Source organism: Lynx rufus, unplaced genomic scaffold, assembly GCF_022079265.1.
Source record: "Lynx rufus isolate CCGP_SWC_20201006 ecotype Redwood Valley unplaced genomic scaffold, mLynRuf1.p SCAF_1, whole genome shotgun sequence".
In the NCBI taxonomy this organism is placed as follows: domain Eukaryota; kingdom Metazoa; phylum Chordata; class Mammalia; order Carnivora; family Felidae; genus Lynx; species Lynx rufus.
This window is the reverse complement of record NW_025814823.1, coordinates 98159866-98184581: the sequence shown is the minus strand read 5'-3', so window position 1 is coordinate 98184581 and position 24716 is coordinate 98159866. Positions and strand designations below refer to the sequence as shown.

Sequence of the window (24716 nt, the reverse complement as noted above, 5' to 3'; positions counted from 1 at the left end):
CAGGGACTGAAAGAAGGTGGAAATGGAGAGCTATCCTGGCAACAGGTATAAAGTTTCAGTTATGCAAGATGAGTAAGTTCCAGAGATCTGCTGTACAGCATTATGCTCATAATCAATAATACTATATTATACACTTGAAAAATATGTTAAGAGGGTAGATCTCATTTTAAGTATTCTTACTACAATTTTTAAAAATCCTGAATATTTAAAAATTGATCCTCAAGAGACAGCATAAACTGACTCTATCACACCGCTGAAAATACGGCTTTAGCACATGAAATAATATACGATATATATACAACCTTAGATTATATTGTCAAATCTAAATTTTAAAAACTAAATGTTAGGGGGTAGGTCCCTGGGTGGCTCAGTCAGTTGAGCATCCAACTTTGATTCCTGTCATGATCTCAAGGTTCGGGAGTTCAAGTTCCACGTCAGGCTCTGAGCTGACAGTGCAGAGCCTGCTTGGGATTCTCTCCCTCCCTCTCTCTTTGCCATTCATTCATTCATTCATATTCTCTCTCTCTCTCTCTCTCTCTCTCTCTCTCTCTCTCTTCCTCTATCAAAAATAAACATATAGGGGCGCCTGGGTGGCGCAGTCGGTTAAGCGTCCGACTTCAGCCAGGTCACGATCTCGCGGTCCATGAGTTCCAGCCCCACATCGGGCTCTGGGCTGATGGCTCAGAGCCTGGAGCCTGTTTCCGATTCTGTGTCTCCCTCTCTCTCTGCCCCTCCCCCGTTCATGCTCTGTCTCTCTCTGTCCCAAAAATAAAAAAAATAAAAAAAATAAGTTGAAAAAATAAACATATAACATTTAAAAACAAAAACTAAATGTTAGAAAGTTTAAAAATTGTTAATCAATTATTTTTGGTTATTGGGTATTGTTGCCTGTGTATCTGAAAAACAAAATCTGTAACTTTTGTGGGCTAACATGGTGACAGCTAGTTTTGTGTTTCACAATGTGATACACAGCACACAACTTATTCTTAAATCCTTTAAATGGCACAATATTTAACTTCACTCAGTTTCATAACAAAAAACTATGTCTGTTTACACATACACTTCAAAACTTGAATATATTATTTGCACAATGGTCTTAATATTTAGGTAACATCTCTTAAAAATTTATAAAATGCTTAAATTCAGTTTCAGCATCAAATTTCACTGTAGTTCAACAACTTCAATTCACATGTTCCTTTCTCCCCAATACTGTAAATTGAACCAGTCTAATTGAATAATGTGGTTCATTTTTATAAGCATGGACATCAGGGAACATTTGGGGGACTCTATACTTCAACTTCTAAATTTTGCATATGTATTGTAGGTTATTGCTTTCATTTCTGATTACTGGCAGCATGAGAAAGGGGGCAAAACTCTTTGTTGTAAAATGATTTTCCCAATGATAGTTTTATTAGGAATACATAAATTATGTCTTTTTTAATTAATAAACTTTATTCACTAGGTAATTTTTAAGTTCACAGCAACACTGAGAGGAAAGTACAAAGAGTTCCCATATACCTCCTTTCCCCATGCCCACAATTTCTCCAACTACTGGCATCCTTCACTGTAATATACATGTGTTACAAATGATGAACTGCTTGGGGCACCCAGGTGGCTCAGTCAGTTAAGCGCCCGACTTTGGCTCAGGTCACGATCTCTGGGTTTGTGAGTTCAAGCCCTGCGTCGGGCTCTGTGCTGACAGCTCAGAGCCTGGAGCCTGCTCCAGATTCTGTGTCTCCCTCTCTCTCTGCCCCTCCCCTGCTAACCGTCTGTCTCTCTCTGTCTCTGAATAATAAATAAATGTTAAAAAAAAAAAAAAAAAAGATGAACTGCTTGGATACATTTCATATGTTTTTGAATAACAAATTTTGAATACTCTTTCAGAAAATCATTAAACCTACTGAGATGGGATTTAATATAAAACTAAAAGCCCAAGTCTTCAATCTTCAGTGTAAAATTAAGGCAAGGATGTACCTGCCCTAAGATGACAATGACCAAGTCCATTTCTCCAATAGTGGCTTTCCTGACCACAACATGGATAAATTATGACTGTGAGGTTTAACAGTAAATTCACAGGCAAAGGTGCTAAAATGTCTGTCTTTTTTTTTTTTTTTAATGCTTATTTATTTTTGAGAGAGAGAGAAGGGGAGAGAGTGCAAACGGGGAAGGGGCAGAGAGAGGGAGAGAGAATCCCAAGTGCTATCAGCATAGAGCCCAACACACAGGGCTCAATCCTAGAAACAGTGAAATATTGAAATCAAGACCTGTGCTGAAATCACAAGTGGGATGCTTAACTGACTGACCCACCCAGGTGTCCCTAAAATGTCTATGTCTTGAGCATAAGGACTCGCTACAATTTATAGTGTTAATTGCCATGCCCATGATATGTTCTAATTTTCAACCCAAAAATATTTGTTACATATTGCAAAAATCAACTCAGTTCTTTGTGCTTTCACAATATTACTATGTTAGAGTGAAGTTTTGAATTAAGTCAGGTGTTATCACTAATTATAGGAAAACCATATCTAACAGGCTTGCTAATTTTGCAGCTTTTTCTGTACAAAGAAAAACAAATCTGTGCTTCTGGAAGTTATATAGGTTTCAATGTACAAAAGTATTTTGTTCACATCAAAATTCTCATTTCAAAAATCATGGCTAAAGTAGAGATGTAATATAAATATAGATGCAGATACTCACAAGATGAAATAATCAATAAGAACCACAACAAACTATCTAACTCTTTTATGCTATTTGTCATATAGATCTCTTCCTTAGTGAACAATTTCTGGTTAGACTTATAAATTATTTTACTAGCTACAACACATAACTTCTGCTCTACCAGCAGACAATCTGTATAAAATCAAAATCTATAAAACAACTTGATGCCTGCTTTTTTCAGTGGATCTGTGACTTCCAATTCTGCCCAAAATGAATTTAAAAAAACCCTGAATTTACAGTATCAACTAAAAAGATAGGAACCTGAAGAAAATATTTGAAATAAAGGTTTTAAAGACATTGGACACTGGGCTATGAAGACAACATGAGAAACAAGATTCTGTCTGTGATTGTCCCAACTGATTTCCTTGAGAGACTTTTCAGGCTGAAGCACAGGCAAGGGAACCTGGGGGTGAGCCCAGTACATTCCCTGAGATGAGGAGACATGTCTGATAGACCAGGAAAACAGAGTATCAAAAGAGAAGAGATAAGCACGAGAAAACTCCAGAGAATTGCATGAAGATTCCATTCAGTATTAAGCAGAGTATGCATGGAATGAGACTACCAGATGACGGTGGGGGAGGAGAGGGAAGCCAACAGAGAGATTAGAGAGAAAAGAATAGACACTCAGAAAGGACTGAGAATAATACTGGTTATCAAGAGCCAGACTACAAACCCTCATAATTCCTGGGGGCATTGGGTAGAAGATTTAGAATGGTCTTGCCTCAGAAGTAGAAAATAATTATCCCTAGGCTAAATGCTACTCTGGTACTGACTAATAAATACCAAAAACAAAATGTGAAAGGATCAAACTGTATCCAAATAATTTATAACCACATTCCATAACAAAATTCGACTATAAGAAACATAAAATTTTCAAGCACCCACCAAGGTGAAACATCGCATGTCTGGCATCCAATCAAAAATTAGCAGGCATTAAATAAGGGCAAAAATAACTATATACAATGAGAAGAAAAATCGATAAATCAAAAGACTCAGTGCTAACACAGAGGATGGAATGAGCAGACAAGAACATTAAAATGAATATTATAATTGCATTCCATGTGTTCAAAAAACTATAAGATTGAACATGCTAAGTAAAACCTTGAAGATATAAAAAAGATCATACTGAATTTATGATTAAAACTACAATGAGTTAGGGTGCCTGGGTGGCTCAGTCAGTTGAACATCCGACTTCAGCTCAGGTTCTGATCTCGCAGTTCATGAGTTCGAGCCCACGTTGGGCTCTGTAACTGACAGCTCAGAGCTTGGAGCCTGCTTCAGATTCTGAGTCTCCCTCTCTGTGTCCCTCCCCCGCTCGTGTTCTCTCTCTCTCTCTCTCTCTCAAAAATAAACATTTAAAAAAAAATTTTTAAACTACAATGAGATTAATGAGATCAGATAAAACTACGACATCTGAGAGTAAATATACACTTGATAAGATTAATAGCAGATTACACATTGCAGAAGAAAATATCACTGAACTTGAAAATGCAGCAATATAAACGATCTCACTGCTGACTCTGGCAGCACATGCACTAAAATTGGACCAATAGAGAGAAGATTAGCATAACCCCTGCACAAGGATGACACAAATTTGTGAAGTATTCCATATTTTTAAAAACATTCATAAGTACAAGGGCGCCTTGGTGCCTCAGTCAGTTAAGCCTCTAATTCTTGATCTCAGCTCAGGTCACAATCTCAGTTTCAGGAATTTGAACCCCACATCGGGCTCTGTGCCGACAGCGTTGAGCCTGCCTGGGATTCTTTCTCTCCTCTCTCTCTGCCCCTCCCCTACCGGTGCTGTATGCGCCCCCCTCTCAAAATAAATAAACATTAAACAAAATTTTTTTTAAAGATTCATAAATACCGAGTACAAACTGGTAGACGCCAGAGGGAAATGAGTGGGGAGGGGGGATGAATGAAATACGTGAGGGGGATCAAGAGGTACAATCTATCAGTTATAAAATAGTCATGGAGATGAAACATAAAACACAAGGAATATAATCAAATCACTGTAATAACATTGTACGGTGACAGATGGCAACTGCACTTACCATGGTGAACAACGTGTAATGTACAGAATTGTCAAATTACTGTGTTGTATACATGAAACTAATATAACATTGTATGTCAACATTGTATTCTTCAGTTAGAAAAATAACATTAAAAAATAATCCCAAATGAAACTGAGAAAAAAAATGTTTTAAAAGACTTAAAAACAAAAATGAACACAGCATCACTGACCTGTGGGACAATATTAACTGGCACAATATAGGTGCAATTAGAGTCTTCAAAGAAGGGGAAAAGAGGACAAAAAACATATCTGAAGAAATAATGGCTTAAAAATCTCCAAATTTGACAATAATAAAGATGTAAAGCTTAACAAAAACTAAGCATAAGAAACATGAAGAAAACTACAAAAGAATGCATCATGATCTAACTGCTCAGTAACAGTGATGTAGAGAAAGTTTTAAAAACACTAGGAGAGGGGCACCTGGGTGATTCAGTCGGTTAAACATCTGACCTCAGCTCAGGTCATGATCTCGCGGTTCACGGGTTGGAGCCCCCCATCAGGCTCTGTGTTGACAGCTCAGAGTCTGGATCCTGCTTCGGATTCTGTCTCTCCCTTTCTCTGTATCCCTTCCCCGCTCACACTCTGTCTCTCTCTCTCTCTCAAAAATAAATAAACATTAAGAAAAAAAAATTTTTTTTTTTAACGTTTCTTTATTTTTGAGACAGAGAGAGACAGAGCATGAACGGGGGAGGGTCAGAGAGAGAGGGAGACACAGAATCTGAAACAGGCTCCAGGCTCTGAGCTGTCAGCACAGAGCCCGACGCGGGGCTTGAACTCACGGACCGTGAGATCATGACCTGAGCCGAAGTCCGATGCTTAACCAACCGAGCCACCCAGGCGCCCCAGAAAAAAATTTTTTTAAAGCACCAGGAGAAAAAGACACATTACACAGAGAAGAACAAAGTACGACAGATTTCATATCAGTGACAATGCAATATCTCTAAATTATTTCAATAAATACTTTCAAGCATTTTAGTACTGTCAACCTAGGATTCTATGCCCAAACTATCTCTCAAAAATGAGATAAAATAAATATCTTTTTCATTCAGACACATAAAAACTGAAATAATTCATTTGCAACAGACTTGCACTGTAACAAATGTTAAATGAAGCCCTCCAAGCACTGGAAAATTTTATCAGATGAATATGTATAATTACATAAAAGAATGTAAACATACAAGAAATGGTAATTTTGTGAGCCTATATAACATTTTTCCCACCATTATCTAAATATTTTAAAAGAAAATGATTAAAAAAAAAAGAATGTAGCAAGGAATTTACAGCATTTATATATCAATGAAATGTATGACAACAATATCACAAATGCCAAAAGGGAAAAATACTATTGCAACATTCTTATACCAAATGTGAAATGACATAACTATTGCCTGAAGGCAGACTATGATACGTTTTAGAGGTGTGTAAAAACAATAATGCAACTTTTGTAATAGTACAGTATAGAATTACATTATCAAGACAACAAAGGAGATAAAATAGGGCCATTAAAATTATTAATTAGTCAAACAAAAAGGCAAAAAATAAGAAAGAGCTGACCAGTGGGGGAGAAAAGACAGGAAAAATGAAAAACAAATAACAAGCAGCAAGGTGGCAGATTTAAATCTCATTATATCAAAAAATCATATTAAATATAATTGGCATGTGACCCAAATTAAAAGATTTATAATTAGATAAACAGCAAGATTCAACCACAGCCACCTATGAGAACCTCACTTCAAATATCAAGACAGAGTAGTTTATAAAATTCAAACAATGCAAAAAGGTACACCACAGTAATACTGGTAACAAGAAAGTTGGCATGGCTATAGCAACAACAGACAAAGTAAATTTCAGAGCAAAATATTTCACCAGGGATAATGAAGGTCTTTTCATCATAATAAAGGTGTCAGCTCATCAAGCAGACCTAATAACGGAGTTTCAAAATTCTTAAAACAGAAACAGACCAAACAGCAAGGAGAAACAGGCAAAGCTACAAAATTATATTGAGATATTTCATATTTCAACTTTCTTTTCTCAAAAACTGACAGAAAACACATACAAATTCAATAAGTATACAGAAGAGTTGGAAAGCACTATCAATCAGTTTAACTTACATCTCATCCAGTAAGGGAAGAATACACATTCCTTTTTTTTTTTTTTCTTTTTGGGAGAGAGAGACAGAGAAAGAGAGAGAGAGAGAGAGAGCATTTGAGTAGGGGGGTAGCGAGAGAGAGAATCCCAAGCAGGCTCCATGCTCAGCACAGAGCCCCACACGGGGGTCAATCCTATGACCCTGGGATAATGACCTGAGCAGAGATCAAGAGAGACATTTAACAGAATGAACCACCCAGGTGTCCCCCTGAGAAGAATACACATTCTATTCAGCTTCACATGAAACAGTAAGCAAGAGAGATCATACTCTTGGAGACAAAACAATTTTGAATAAATTGTAAATGATCACAGTCATACAAAATATGTTCTCGGACCCCAATGCAATTGAGTAAGACAAGAGTAGAAGAACTATACCTGGAAAACACCAAATATGGGGAAATTAAACAACATGTACCTAAATAATCCCCACATCAAAGAAGAAATTAAAGAGGACAAGAGAAATGAAAAGAGATTGCATTTTTTCCCTAATTTTATTGAAATAAAATGGTCATACAGCACTGTGTAAGTTTAAGTATACAGCATAATAATTTGATGAAAAAGTTTTTTTGAATTGTAGGAAAATAGAAATGTGGTACATAATTTGTGAGATGCCACTGATTAGAGAGAAATGCACAGGACTAAATGCCTACATTACGAAGAATAAAGATCATAAAATGGTGACATCAACTTCTACCTTAGAAATTAAAAAAACAAAAACAACAACAACAACAACAACAACAACAACCCAGAACAAATAAACCCAAATTAGGAAAAAGAAAGAAAATAATAAAGATCAGAATGGAAATCAATTAAAAAAAATTAGAGCCATAGGAAAAAATCAATAAAATGAAGAATTGGTTTTGAGAAGATGAAAAAAAATTACAAGCTTAGGACTGAACTGATCATAAATAAAAGAATAAATTACCAAAATTGAGACAGATTAAACTGCTACAGATATTGAAAGATTAATAAAGATTAATATCATGAACAACATTCTCTCAGTAAATCTGACAACTGAATGAAATGGATAAATTCCTTGTAAAGCACAAACTACCAAAACTCACTCAGGGAAAAAAAAAATAGAAAACCCAAATAGCCCAGTATCTATTAAAGATACTGATTCACAGTTAAGATCTACCCACAAGAAAAACTACAGACCCATATCACTCTGCTGGTGAATCCTATCAAACACTTAAAGAACAAATAATACCAATTACACACACACACAAATTATAGGAAAGGAAATATTTCCCAACTCATTTATGAGTATAGCATTACTCTGATCCCAAAATCAAAAAAAAAAACAAAACAAAACAAACTACAAGCCAACTTGCCTGATGAATGTAAAAACTCCTTACAAAATGTTAGTAACTAGAATCCAAATTATTTTGTATAAAGGATAATATACTAAAACCAAGTATGGTTTGTGCTGTGAATGCAATCTTGATTTAATATTCAAATATCAAGGGCACCTGAGTGGCTCAGTCACTTGAGCATCCAACTCTGGATTTCAGGTCAGGTCATGGTCTCAAGGCTTGTGGGATCAAGTGCCACATTGGGTTCTATGCCTGCTTGGGATTCTCTCTCTGCCGCTCCTCTCCTGTGTTCTCTCTCTCTCTCTCTCTCTCTCTCAATAAATAAGTAAACTTTTAAAAACTTCAAATATCAATCTATATAATTTAGCATATTGATATAGTAAGAAAAAATACTCTTATTTCAATACAAGCAGAAAAAGCATTTGACAAAATGCAAGATGCCTTATTGATAAAAACTCTTATCACATTATGAAGAGTAGGTAAATTACTTAAACTGAAGAAAAGCATCATTAAAAAACAAATCCTACACTAGTAAGTCTGACTGCTTTCAGCTTGAGATTGGGAAGGAAGCAATGACATTCATTATTACCACTTATATACAGCACTGCACTGGAGGTCAGAACCAATGTAATAAAAGAAGCAAGAAATAAATTAAAAGCAAATAGATAATGAAAAGAAAAAAAGTTCTCTGCATAGAAATGATATGATTATTTATGTAGATATTAACAGAGAATCTACAAAATAACTACTAAAAGTAACAAGTGAAATTAGCAAGGTCATGGAATACAAGTTACCATATTAGAAGCCAATTAAATATACATTAGTAACAAAAATTTGAAAAATGAAATTTAAAACTCAATTCCATACAGAGTTGCAACAAAAACCATGAGAATATTTACCATCAACTCAAAGAAAGGATATCCAGATTTATACACTAAAAAATAAAAAATATTGCTGAGCAAAAATAAAGATGACCTAAATAAATGGAGTGATATATCATGCTCATGTGTTCTAAGACCTGATGTTGCTTAAAAGGTCTCTTCGCCAAGCTGATCTACAGATTCAGTACAATCCAAATCAAACTTTCAGCAGTAGCGGTAATGTGTTATGTGCAGAAAATGATAAATAATTTTAAAATTTTGACTAAAATGGAAGGGATCTAGAACAACTAAAGATATTTTAACATAACAAAAACAAAGCTTGAGGACCTACCCTCCCTGATTTCATGACTAACTACGAAACAACAGTAATCAATCCATTTGGGTACTGGCAAAGAGATAAATGTATCCTTAATGGCACAAAACAGAAGGTTCACAAACAGTTCCATAAATACACATTCAAATGATGTGAATTCAATGTGTTATTCAATGGAGAAATAAATATTTTTTTCAACAAATGGTACTGGATCAGCTGGTTATCTGATGAGTTACATTGCATACACAAGAAAAAGTAAAATTAGGAAGACCAACTGTAACAAGTGTTAACAAAGATGTACAACAATTAGAACTTTCACACACTACTAGTGGGAACTATTACATGGACAACTACTCTCATGGAATGAACGTCTGTTTTCCCCCCAAATTCTTATGGTGAAATCCTAACTCCCAATGTGATGCCATTAGGAGGTGGGGTCCTTGGGAAATGATTAGCTCATAAGAGCAGAGCCCTCATGAATGGGATTAGTGCTCTTATAAAAGGGACCCAGAAAGAGCTCTCTTCTACTCTTTCCACCATGTGAGGATACAAGGAGAGAGAGGCATTCCAACCCAGACAAGAGGAGTCACCAGAACACAACCATACTGGCATCTTGATCTTGGACTTCTAGCTTCCAGAACTGAGACATAAATGTCTGTTTCTAAGTCACTCAGTCTATGCCACTTAGTTATAGAAGCCCCAACTGACCAAGTCAACTAAGTTACAAAGTCTTTTTGGTTTCTTAAAAGTTAAATAGTTGCTCAGCCACTCCACACTTCAGTGTTTAGTGAAGACACATGCAAGCATTAAGTCCACACAAACGTGAATGTTTATACCAGCTTTACTGGAATTGCCCAAAACTGCCAACGAATCAAATGGTCGTCAGCAGCAGAATGGATAAAGGTATAGCAGTATATACATTACACAATGAAACACTATTCCACAACAACAACAAAAATGAACTACTGATACAGAATGTATACATCTCAAAATAAGTACACTTAGTGAAAGGAACCAAACAAAAGGAGTACATACTGTATGATTCCATGTATCTAAAATTCTAGAAAGTGAGCGGCGCCTGGGTGGCTCAGTTGGGTGAGCTTCCGACTTCGGCTCAGGTCATGATCTCACGGTTCATGAGTTCGAGCCCCACATGGGGCTCTGTGCTGACAGTTCGGAGCCTGGAGCCTGCTTCACATTCTGTGTCTCCCTCTCTCTCTGCCCCTCCCCTGCTCATGCTCGCTCACTCTCTCTCTCTCTGTCAAAAATAAATAAACATTAAAAAATTTTTTTAAATTCTAGAAAGTGAAAGCTAATTTATAGTGATATATAGGAAACATATGGTGCCTGAACACAGGCATGGAACAAAGAATAGGTTACAAATGGACACAAGGGAAACTTTGAGGTTACAGGTAGTTCATTACGTTGATTGTCATGATGGTGTCATAGGGATAGACATATGTCAAAACACCAAAGTATATAATTTTAAAAATGTCCAGTTCATTGAACATCAATTATACTTCAACAAAGTTGCAAAAAAAATAAAACAGTAAAAGGGTAAAAATAAAAACAAAAACGTAAAGGAGAATAATTTTCAGCCAAATATCCAGGCAAGCTTAAAAATATAGACAGTTCGTATTACATACGTTTCTCAATAGACTAATGGTATTAACTCATTTTTTAGGCACACATAGCATTTGCTACTAATGCTACTCATAGATATCTAACCCCTGATGAAGAATTTAGGAAATATCAAAAATACCATACAAAGAATATATGTAAAGATTATCTACATAACTATTAGCAGACATCATTTCTGTCACATAAAGGAGGAAGATTTGTTTATACATCTGTATCCCAAAACACAAATCCACCTACAGGTACTAGAGGTGGGAGACGTGAACTCCTAAAGCCCCACTCAGTGCACATGTCCATATCCCACTAATGACTTCGTCATTGAGAATCTCTACACTTCACCCATAACTGAGCATTACTTCACAGGTGTCCATGTACCTTCTCTTACTCCAAACACAACAGATTAACCAGTTTTCGCCTTTTTTTTTTTCCTTGTTAATTTGATTGTTGGGGAAAGATGCCTCTAGTTTCCCTTTGCTCAAGTTTATTAAACGCTTTGCTTTTCAAAAGAAATATTTTCAACGAATGAATGAATAGAAAGACCTCAAGTTAACTTTATTACGTAGGCTATTTGTCACTTAAGGTCACCGTTATTATCCAGCAACTCTGAATATTCACAAAAAAAAAAAAAAGTGAGCAATTTCCTTCATTGTTTTCTGTCAAATTACTAAATACTTCCTTTTAAAATTACAGACACATCAAAAGCTTATCTTTATCTGCTTTGAGCTGTAAAAGACATGAAATTATTCTTCCCCAGAGAAAGGGAAATATGTGCTGAGTGGGCAGTTGTTACCCTTCAACTACACGGCTATAGAGGATCGTATTAAGACACTAATTAACAATAATTAAGTTATTTGAGAAACTAACCAACTGCAGTTATTTGTTCTAAAATCAGCATAGGCCTAAACTGCTAATTATTTCCACTATGCCTAACAGCAATTCCAAAGGCTCTAACTGCAATCAAAGAGCATAAGCAATGAACTTGCCAAAGAGACACTTTTATGATGCATATTAAATGCAAGGAAAATGTGAGCACTGGAAACTTAAAAAGAAATTAACACAGGGAACACTGCAAGTTAAGGGTCCCCACACTATTGCTGATTTTCACATTTGTCAGATTAAAGAAATGGAATAAGTATTGCTTAGCTAGGCAGAAGCAATTGAGGAGCTTGAAAGGAACACATAAATCTGTGGACGCAAAGCTCAATAAAATACATTATTATTAATTGAGAGATGAGTTATAATTAGAAAAATTAAGGGGCACTTATTACAAGGACTGATGGATGAGTGCAAAGTTCTAGACTTTGCTGAAGAGCTACTGGTCAATCCACATTGCTTCCAGGCTTCTTTGGAGAACCCAGGAAATCAAGACAGGCACAGGTTCAATGGAACAGCAGGATATGAAGTCACACAACACTGGAAACTCTATCCTGGCTCATTTACTTATTATGTGATATAAGGCAAGTTAACTTAGCCTTTCAGAGCTTCAGCTTTTTTCTCCCATATAAAACAGGAATAATAGGGGCACCTGGGTGGCTCAGTAAGTTAAGCATCCCACTTGGCTCAGGTCACGACCTCACGGTTCATGGGTTTGAGCCCCACATCGGACTCTGTGCTGACAGCTCAGAGCCTGGAGCCTGCTTCAGATGCTGTGTCTTCCTTTCTGTCTGCCCCTCCCTCGCTCTCTTTCTTTCTCTTTCTCTCTCTCAAAAATAAACACTAAAAAAAATTTTTTTTAATATCAAATTACACTTCATCTTGTAGAAATGAAACTCCTTCCCCATTAAGCACCAACTCCTCATTCTTCCTCCCCATGGCCCCCAGGGAAACTACCCTCCCCTTTTCTGTCTCTGTGCTTCTAACTACTTTAAGTAGCTCCTATAAATGGAATCACAAGCTATTTGTCTTTCTGTGACTGGCTTATTTCATTTATCACGATGGCCTCAAAGTACATCCACGCTGTTGCATACCCTAGCAACTTTTATGTTATAAAATTCCACTGTATCCATGGAATTTGATCCTAATCCTAGTAAGTTAGGCCCTGTATACAGTGAAGAACCAATTTCATTTCATACTGATCTGGTTATTTGTTTATTTTTATAAAGTTCTCAAGGTACACTTTTAAAACCATGAGTGAAGAGGGGCGCCTGAGTGGCTCAGTGGGTTAAGCGTCCGACTTCAGCTCAGGTCATGATCCGTGGTTCACGAGTTTGAGCCCTGTGTCGGGCTCTGGGCTGACAGCTCGGAGCCTGAAGCCTGCTTCGAATTCTGTGTCTCCCTCTCTCTGTCCCTCCCCTGCTCATGCTCTACTTCTCTCTCTCTCTCCCTCCCTCTCTCAAAAATAAACATTAAAAATTTTTTTAAATAGGGACAATAATAGTACCTACCCTCATAGGGCTGTAGTAAGACTGAATGAAACAACATGCATGTGAAACACTTCATATAATGCTTGACACACAGGGCTAAATTAATGGTACCTGCCATTATGAAAGTCACATGGAGTTTTTTTCAAAATACGAAACACACTGCTGAGCCAAATAAAGAAGATGACTAGACTTTCTAGATCCTCTTGATATTCTGCAATCCTGAAATATTTAAGATAGAAATGATCAAATCAACAACTATTTTTATCATTTACACTCACTAAGAAAAATTGTTATTTCTTATACTTTTTTGCAGTCCAATAGCAGAACACTTTGCACAAATTAAGTCTTCAGTCCATTGGGATGGGTTTTATTCCAAACAAATCATAATTCATCCATTCTCTATAAACAAATATTATTCCAGTTTTATGATTCCTTTACAAGGAAAATATGCATAGGATACTGCAAAACGTATCTTTTACAGGTGTCTCAGGAATTTACTGGAAATTCAGATATGTAAAAAAAAAAAAAAGTTGGGAATGCTATAATTTTATCTGTTTAAGCACAAATACACATTTAGTTATTATAAAACATTCTTGATTTCTCCATTTTCTTTATCCTCACGTCCAATTATAAGCTCATAAATATCTCAGATGCTAGCCACTGCTCTTTAACCCCACTGCCACTTTCTTTCTAGGGCAGGAGCCATGATTTCTCCCCCACATTTCTATAGCGGCCCCGTAGCTAGTCTTCTCTCCCCTATTTCTCTCTCCGATATCAATTTTATACATGGCAGCTGGTGTGATCTTTCTAAAATGCATGTCACTTCTCTCCTTAAAACCCTAAGGGGTAGCCATTTCTCTAGTAAAACTCCCAACACATTGGTTCAGCACACAAAGCCTTCCTGGTGAGGTCCTCTATACTTATGTCTTCAACCTTATCCACTGCCACTCACCACTCCCACTCGCTGCCCCAAATACAAATGACTCTCAAGTTAGAATAAACTGCCTTAATTCTTCAAGCACACCATTCTTTCGAGCACACTCCTTTCCTCCATCTGGAGCGCTCTTTTTCTTCTTTGTCATCTGGTTAACTCCTACACATCTTTTAGGTCTAGGCTAGAGTCATTTCTTTAAAAAAAAAAAAAAAAAAAAAAAAAAAAAAAAACCTCTCCAGATTCCCTAAGTTTGGATTAGGTCCTTTCTTACAAATGGTCCTTAGGTCCTTTCTTACAAATCAAAATAGTAATCTACATTTCATTTATTCTCTCAAGAAATGTTTGTTGAGTACCTACTATTTAAAGGCTCTGTTCAAGGCACTGGGATTCAGTAGTACAAATAACGCCCAAGCTTCCCAAAAACTTATATCATAATGGAGTAGGCAGAAAATTTTAAAAGAATGAACAGATATTAATGGTAATATAGTAATAAGTGCCTTGGAGAAAAAAGAAATTGGAATAAGGGGAATAGGGTGTGGCAAATTGAAATGCGAGGTTTTCTGATAGGACGTTCGGGGGGGGGGGTGAGTTCAGAGACAAACTGACATCTGAACAGCGACTTGGAAGAAATGAGGGCATGAGCCAAGTGACTTTTGAGGAAAGGATGCTGCACACAATGGGAAGAGCAAACACCATGGCCCTCAGAGGGTGAAGTGCTTAGTGGCTTGCCCTACTTAAGGAACAGCAAGAGAGCTAGTGAGGCTGGAGCAGAGAAAGGAAAGAGAAGAGATGAGGTCACTGAGAAAAGAGGGGGAGGGCAGGTCGTTCCAGGCCGTGGAAGCAATGCAAGGCCTTTATTTTTTTTTTTTAATTTTTTAAATGTTTATTTTTGAGAGAGACAGAGACAAAATGTGAGTGGGTTAGGGGCAGAGAGAGAGGGAGACACAGAATCGGAAGCAGGCTCCAGGCTCTGGGCTGTCAGCACAGAGCCCGATGCAGGGCTCGAACTCACAAGCTGTGAGATCATGACCTGAGCTGAAGTCGGGACGCTCAAATGATGGAGCCACCCAGGCACCCCAATGCAAGGCCTTTAGATACTTCACTACATGAGATGGAAAGCCAAAGGAAGCTGTGAGGACAGCACATGAGGGCCACCTACCCTAACTTGCACAGGGGCAGCTGTAGAAGCAAGGAGACATGCTAGCTTGGTGTAATGCACAGGATGAGAGTGGATGGTTCTCTAGACTAGACTCCAAGTAGCAAGGAGCACCACAATTTACATATGTTTTGAAGATAGGACTAACAGAATCTACTAAGATGGGACAGGAAAGATGAAAATCCAGGAGGCCTCCAATTTTTTTTTCTGAGTAACTAGATGAACAGAATTCCTGTTACTAAAATGAGGAATGGTAGCATGGGAAAGGCAGAAGATTAACTAGCATACGCTACAGTCATTCGAGAGACAACATCAGTTAAGCGGGTGCATAAACAAGTCTGTAGTTTAAGGGAAAGGGAGAAAGATTCAGGATGTAGGTATTCATTGGTGAGTCGCTGACTCCTTAGGTAAGGTTTCTAGGGTAAGAGTAGAAATAGAAAAGAGATTGAGCCCAGGGACCAAGCCCTCATTTGGGAAGATGGACAGAAACTAGCAAAAGAAACTGAGAATGCAATAGTGTGAAATAAATATGAACAAGAGAGTGATATCCTGAAAGCTAAAGAAGAAAAGTGTTTTTCTAATTAAGAGAGCCCAATCACTGTGTCAAATGAAGTTGACAGGTCAAGTAAGGGAACACTAAGAAGTAACCACTTAATTTGGCAACATGGGGGACTTTGCTGATACTTATAAGAGATATTTTGATGGAAACCATAGGGTCAAAACATGATTATATAGGACTTAGGAAATAACAGGAGAGGAAGTGGAGTCGCTGAGTGTTGAACAAATTTTCCAAATAATTTTCCTATAAAAAGCCATAGAGGTAAGGAGCATGACTGGGAAAACAAAGTGGGCTCAAGAGAGAGTTTCTTCTTAAAAAATTTTTTTAATGTTTTCATTTATTTTTGAGACAGAGAGAGACAGAGCATGAGCAGGGGAGAGGCAGAGAGAGAGGGAGACACAGAATCCAAAGCAGGCTCCAGGCTCTGAGCTGTCAGCGCACAGCCTGACGCGGGGCTCGAAGTCACAGACGGTGAGATCATGACCTGAGCTGAAGTCGGACGCTTAACCAACTGAGCCACCCAGGAGCCCCTGAGAGAGTTTCTTTTTAAACAAGAGACTTATTTGTGTGCTCACTGGAATAAATAAATGACTATTAGGTAGCAACATGATCATTTACAATATTTACCAAAGAGCTTACTAATATCGAACATTTTCTGGTATGCCAAAAAAGCAAGAATATTCTGCAATCAGCTTTCAAGTACAAAAGGTTTCATTTGAGAAACAATAGTAAATCAAAGAACAACAAAGAAACCACCAAGCTATGAGTTGTTTCAAACATGTATATCTGTATTATTAACAGAAGGATTAAACAGTTGATTTTCAAATATTAAAGGCACTATATTCACAGATTTCACTTCTGCTACAATTCTCTTCAAAGTTGAATGTAGATTCAGTGTATTTGTCCTCCATAGTGATTTTTTTATTATCTACATCAATAACTAGGGAAGAGAAAGAGATCAATGGACAAAGAGAACAGAGAGATGAATATTTGTTTATCTTTGGTTGTATAATGTTTTATTCTTTCAAGTGATTTCCTGGTGATTAAGTTAAAATTTTGATACATCAGGAGGATGTTTCCTGAGAGCCCATATGTTGCTGCTTCTCGGATAAGGGTAAGAAGCAACACGGGACATCTGGGACTGGAAATCACTCAGCTAATAGAACTACAGAATGCCAACCACAATCCAGCAACATTATTACCAGTTACCAAGTATCTGGTATCTGTTCCTTGCTGTGCTTGGTGTCTATTCTTTTCACAAAGCCTCGGACTGCATATTATCACCCTCTTATCAAAACTGAGGAAACTGATACTTGGGAGAGAATATATAACCTGAAAAATGCCTCCAATTTAGTAGGACACAAAGCTGGAGATTCAAAATCAGGACTGCTCACTTCCAGAACATACCTCCATCCAACATGTCACGGTGCTTCTCTACTACCATTTTTCTGCAATTACGTAGGTTAAATCTATGTACAATTCTGAAAGACTCTCTCCCTTCATATTTTTTCTCTACTACCCATAGTTCCCTAAAAATTATTCTACCATAGTTGCAGATAAATACTAAATATACCAGCCCCTAATAATAAATATCTGCCCTTCTCTGTCTCCATTGCCTAAAAGAATGCAGACTAAAGGCAACTCTGCCTTACACTTGACCCACACCAAACTGTGATGCTTAAAAAAGATATACTGTATAAATTAGAGTTCTTATTAGTATACTATGTACTTTGTGTTTATTCTGAAATTATCTTTCTTACATAATTGCATTCTGAGAAAATGTAAATGTTAAACATTAACAAGCACCACACTGCTGTTACAATAAAAGACATTTTTTAATATTGGTGACAATGAGAGAAGTTTGGGAAGTGAGAAAAGGAAGGTCTGAGTGGAGTCTTTTATAGGCATATAAAATTTAAATGACAGAGCCCTTTATAATCCTGCCAGAATGTAAATTCTTGAGCGTATGAAAGACTAAAAGCTTCGTCTGTATAAAACTGACAAAATACATCAGATTTTAATTGGCAGTAGGGTGATAATGGAAAGGAGATGTGGCTTAATTGGAGTTCTCGCCGTGAAAGGACAGAGCTTAGTAGTGTCATTTTAATTATTTCTAGCCACTAATCCTGCAATCATCTATTACTTTCTCCATATATTACATCAGGAAACACTCCCTGCTGCAAATGCTATGATATTTAAAAAGCAAATGCCCAGTGAAAACAAAAAGACCCAGACTAGATTCATGGGCTCAGCAACAGCTCTGGAGAACCATAAACTGACTTTTAAATCATGAATGGTCAGGATGGAGAATATGGCTACTTTAATTATTAACAGTACACAGTCTTGATTCAGACATCCATTGTATCATCACTCAAAGCTGTTGCATGAGTTAATTAAGTACCTAATGTGATGCTTAAGATGTTTCCCTTTAATATGAATCTTTGATTATTCCCACACTGTTTTGACACGGCTAGATGAAACATACCACTGAAAACATACTACAATAATGGCCACTTGTAGTGATTGCTGTAGCAACAGTTTGTCCCAAAATAGGAAGTACTATCAGAGAAAGACTTTGTCTGGAGCCTTCTGTTAACCATTCCATATATAAGACATAGTAATTAGTTTTCCTTTCCTTTTGATTTTTCAAGGACTCACAGACTCAATAGCTTTATTATTTCAAATGTTACCGCACGTAACTATATAGGCTGTGTAAGATTTCCACGCTCACTAACCTGAGTAAGAAAATAATCCACACTGCAGAGTTCACACACACATTTATCTAATTTCAGGATTCCCGTTTTACCTACCCATTTTTCAGAACCTTACTTTCAATTTACAAACACTTAAATTTATACATTTAGCCATTTTTAAAGGCAAATTCATCAAATCAGTATTTCACCTCCAATCATAATTTCTAAGTATTATGCTATAAACTTAAAATCAATAAAGGAACCATTACAATACAGCCTGCCAAAAATATATATTTTAGTGGGAGTCGAATGTGGCCTCAAAATTGTAATTACCTTGATTTTTCAAGTTCCCTCTCAATCTTTCTGTTCTTTTTGTAGACATTTTCAATTGCAGCAGGTCTCTCACATTAAATTAAAAACTAATGTTTATTGCATTGCATAGAGTTGACTGATTTTCACAAGGGCTTCATAAGCAAAAATGTATTCCACTGTCTTCACACTGTAGCAGACCACCAAATATAAATTGTTGGTAGTCATTTGAGATTCTTTTGGAATGGAGGGCATAACAACATTGAATTAAAACACAATGGCTAGAACCTAATTAAGTAAAACTATCCTTGGGCACCTGGTGGGTCAGTCGGTTGAGCGTCCGACTTCAGCTCAGGTCATGATCTCTCAGTTCTTGAGTTCAAGCCCTGCGTCGGGCTCTGTGCTGACAGCTCCAAGCCTAGAGCCTGCTTCAGATTCTGTGTCTCCTTCTCTCTCTGCCCCTTCACCACTCATGCTCTGTCTCTCTCTGTCTCTCAAAAATGAATAAATGTTAAAAAAAATCTAAATAAAACTATCCTCAGATATTAATGCTGTTCTATGAATTCTACTCTTAGGGGGAAAATATGGAGTTTAATATTGTTAATATTAACTAATTAATTAATTTTTATAACCAATTTCCAAGATATGTGTTGGTATAATTACAAATTCAACCTAAGCTCCTATGTGTGTGGTCTTCTAGAATATGAACAGATACCTGGACATGAACTTTACACACTGAAAATTCTTCGGTGGAGGCAAAAGTGAGTTATACTCAAGAAATCGAAACATAAAAATTAAATCGTCTTAACAGAAATTTTCAACCACCAGGACTGAAGACAAGGGAGAGATTTCTGGCCAACCAAGCACAACCAGAGATTAGAGGAATAATTAGGTGTCTGTGTTCTGGAGTCTAACACCCAGGTTCAAAGTCTGAACCACTACTTGTCGATTATTCACACATGGATTACAAACTTTCCTCTGCAGCAATCTCTTCATTTGTGAAAGAGGATATAATTATCTCTATTTCATAGGATTGCTTTGAGGATTAAGTGGGATAAATGTACAGCACCTACAAGTTTATAGCATATAATAAATTTTCAATAAATGTCATACATTTATAATAATTATCATTTCTAAGGTTTTCTTTTTTTCAAACTATTCATTCTGCATGCATTCTGACTACTGTGATCTGATATGTGGATGTGGTACATGGCTGATCTATACAAAATTCTTAGAATTCACACTTCTGGAGGTATTAACCCATAATGTTATAATGCCTTTATACATCCCAAAATCAGCTTATGAACACTGGAAATAAAGATTTCCTACACACTGTCTCCACTTCTGTTCCCAGATACAACTAATATACACTTGACAGTTGAGTAACACAGGTTTGAACTGCAGGAGTCCACTTAACATGTGGGTTGTTTTTTTTTTTATAAATACAGTACCTGCAAATGTATTTTCTCTTCATTACGATTTTTCTTAACATTTTCACTAGCTTACCTGGTTGTAAGAATACAGTATATAATACACGTGACATACAAAATATGTATTTATGTTATCAGGAAGGCTTCAGTCTACAGCAGGTTATTACAAGTTTGGTTTGGGGGAAGTCAAAAGTTATACATGCGTTTTTGACTCCATAGGGGTTAGAACTCCCAACCCCAAGGTTATTCAAAGGTCATCTATGATGACAGTTTCCAAATATTTTTCTGTGCTCTTTGTTAGCTTTAAATACTCCCTAGGTCATGGTTTGCTGCACAAATAAGACGCAAATAAGGGAATGTTAGATTATATGCATTGGGCATACTTTATATTTTCAGGACTTGACTTTTTCTAATCTTTAGTCATTTGTATTCTCTTTACTGTAACACAGATAAAGTAATCTAACTGATCATGAGAAGAAGTTGACTGGAATAGGGGTATGGAGAAAGGCTAAGAAAAGGTCAGACTGCATTAACTATAACATATATACAAACGGATGAATATTATAAAGTAAAAGCCAAACTATAAGAACCAGAAATCTTATAAATAGATGATGTGCTTGGGAAAGCCACATAAGCTCACATTCACTCCAACGCACTTCATCAGACATTTAATAAACACTCAACTGTTCCATTAGTACAAGGACAATGAACAGGAAGAAAATAGAGCGTCAAGGAGTACCCACTCCCACGAAATGAAATTACCAGCATAAACTTGACAATTAAAAGATAAAATACTGCAGCACACAGCAGCATGAAATAGATTATTGTGTGGCCTGGAACACTGATTGTAAGAAAGCAGGCTGAACGCTGTCTACTTGAATTTGCAGTCGCTTGTCTGATTTTAAATTTCTTCAGCAAAGGAGACTGGATTGTGAGAATACTTTTTAAAAATCTCAAGCTATAAGTGTTTATAGAACAGAAAGCAACCTCAGAGTCTCCCTTTATTCTATCAAAGGGGGAAAATTACTTTTGAAGTTCAAAGTAGTTCTCATTTTAAATGCACAGCCTAAATGTGTATAAACTATATACAAGTTTGCTTTCAGAGAAATGCAGTATCTGTTTCAATTAGTTTCAGTTAGTTACATAACATAGTATTTGTTCTAGAGAAAGGGAATGAATCTCTTTGACCATCTACTTTTCATTCTCTCCCTTTAAGGTTAAGTTCAAATATGTAACGTTATGAGCCCCAGAACCCCCATGGTTCTAATGTAACTAAGGAAGAGAAATACTGAAAAGGTATACCAGCATTTCTTAAAATTAAAAAATATTTTTAAATACTGGATTCACACAGAGTTTCATAAATTATGAAAGATAAAGCAAATGATGGAAAAGCATTTCTCAATGTCAGCAAGTCCTTTTTTAGGGGGTTTTGATAAACTGGTTGAACTAAGCAGTTTTAAAGCATTATAAAATAGGGAATTATAACTAATCTTTTCTAAAACCTCTCTTTATGTTGTACGTACAAGACTGACATGCCCAAACTCTGACAGTTAGCAGAATAATCACAAATAGTTTTAAATCTTTTAGCTCTAAAAGAACAAGTGACCCTCACAAGGCCTTATACAGGCAGGTTGGAAAAAAAAAAAAAAAAAAGCAAACTGATTATCTTTCAACAGGCATTGTCCTTCAGCTCATTGGTATTATATAATAAATTTAGGCTTTGCTGCATTTAATAAGTGATTTCTAAGTAATTGACAAGATCAAAGCCCAAATATTCCAAATTTTTTTTTTTACTAAAAAGTAACCAAGAAGAAAAACATTTACTGGCTCATTGGCATAATTTAAATAAAATAAGGAACAGTATTTTTCAAAGCACTGAAATTTGCTCAAGATCAAGTTTTTTTCCTGTCTTTTTTGTTTGTTTGTTTTTAGTTTATGTATTTACTTTGAGAGAGGGAGAGTGTGAGCAGGGGAGAGGCAGAGAGAAGGAGAGAGAGAGGATCCCAAGCAGGCTCCACACTATTAGTGTGGAGCCCAATATAGGGCTTGATCCCACATACTGTGAAATCATGACCTGAGCCAAAATCAAGAATCAGACGCTTAACTGACTGAGCCACCCAGGTGGCTCAAGTTTTCTCCTGTTTTAAGGTCACTATCTCCTACTACATCCTGCCTGTCTCTTACCTTAGAATGACCCTGGATGCCAGCTGATTTCCCCAATGACTGATCAGGTGTTTGCCTCGGGGTGGGGGGTTTGGGTGGTTCCATGATATGAAAAGCAGTTACTTCTTTCTCCACTTGTTGTGGGGCTTATTCTTTAAGGCTCAGCTCAAAGTGCCATCTCTTCCACTGAGGCCTCTGCAAATTTCCTTCTTGCCTCTGGGCCCTGGTTTAATACCTTCTCTATAAATCCACAGCACCTGGCTCATGATGATCTTCAGGCATAAGAAGCACTTCCCTGTATAAAGACCTTGTATAAACTATTTTTGATCTTTCCAAATGGAGGGGATAAAAACTGGTCATGACAATATCACCAAGTTATCTGCTTTGAGTTGCACAAAATTTGAACCAAGGTAGGTTATGGATTGGACAGGTAAGCGAGAGAGGAAGACAAGAGCAAATCTTTTTTTTTTTTTTCAAGTTACAACAAACATTTCTTGGACATGAACTTGGTGCCAGAATAGGAGCTAGCCGTTTTATGTCTGTTAACAACTTTAGCTTGAAAATAATCTTACATGTTAGATATCATATTACACATTTTCTTGAGTAGAAAATTGAAACTCAGAAACTCACTTGCTTTGCTTATTAACCCAGTGGTGAATCTGGGTTGCTGATCCAATGAGTTACAGTATAAATCACCATAAGTGAAGGCTGATATGCAGTATGGCATAGCAGTTTAAAAGCAAATGCGATTTTGAAAGCAAACAAGCTTAGGTTTGAGTCTAAATTCTGATACTAATGAGCCAAGAAACTTTAGACAAGGTTTATATCCCACTCGGCCTCAGCTGCTCCAAGTGTACTGTGGGGACAATAATGATACCAACATCCTAAGGAGTTCTGTGTAGGGTGTCAAATTCTGGAGACACTATTGGCACAACACAAGTAATATAATGTCAAGTGCATCTTCTTGAAATTAAACTGCTCCCTTCTTGTAAAATTTTAAAGGAAAAGTTGTTATCCTAAAAAGTGATCTTAGGGGCGCCTGGGTGGCGCAGTCGGTTAAGCGTCCGACTTCAGCCAGGTCACGATCTCGCGGTCCGGGAGTTCGAGCCCCGCGTCGGGCTCTGGGCTGATGGCTCAGAGCCTGGAGCCTGTTTCCGATTCTGTGTCTCCCTCTCTCTGCCCCTCCCCCGTTCATGCTCTGTCTCTCTCTGTCCCCAAAATAAATAAACGTTGAAAAAAAAATTTTTTTTAAAAAAAAGTGATCTTAAAAATTTGTGTTGTATAAAGTTATTGAAGACAGGCCTTCTTTCTAACTAATTCTTACCCCATAACCTCCTTGTCACTTCTTAAGCCAAATGTAAAACTGTCAGGATTAAAAGGAAGATCGGTGAGAGCAGGATGGGATATAAGGCACGTACATCCCCTCAGAAATACAGCAAGGGATGAATTTATTTCAACTGCTTTTACGGTGTTTTCTGAAGCTTTAATTTCATGTGGAGTTTAGGCCTTTGCTCAGAAGAAGAAGGATTCCTCAGGAATCCAGAAGTTCACGCTCTCAGAATTGCATTTACTATGCGCAAGTAGAAACAGAAAGCAGCCCAGAAAAGAGTTAGCTGGGCTCTCCATGAAGTTACGTTACAAACTCCCACAAGAGTAAATATGAGGACACATCAGAGGCTGGCCACCATGCCACAGGATTACTGTACCACCAAGGAAACCACAAAGTTTCACCCGGGTGATTAAAATGTGCTGGTGTGACCACAGCAAAACCATGAACATACTCATCATGAAGCCTGGTGTTTACCGAGAGCTCATAAACTATGCCCTTCATCAGGTCACTGCTCTGATCTGACGTCATGAGATCCATGTGGCTCTTCTCCTCCCCAGTTTCCCAGTCTCTTATTTTACTAAGATCATCGTAGGTTGTATATCTAAAGTTTCTTTAAAAAGAAATCACAAAATTGCATTATTATCATTAAAAGGTATAACGAAGCATATTAAAAGTTGAGAATTTAAATCGA

General features: G+C 37.0%; 1 non-coding gene across 1 annotated transcript; it reads left to right on the top strand.

The window, feature by feature from the left end:
* The first annotated feature begins 4230 nt into the window (after window positions 1-4230).
* LOC124523077 (U6 spliceosomal RNA) lies at window positions 4231-4334 on the top strand. Its single transcript, XR_006964909.1, has one exon. It is a non-coding gene; the product is annotated as a U6 spliceosomal RNA (small nuclear RNA).
* Window positions 4335-24716: the final 20382 nt, after the last annotated feature.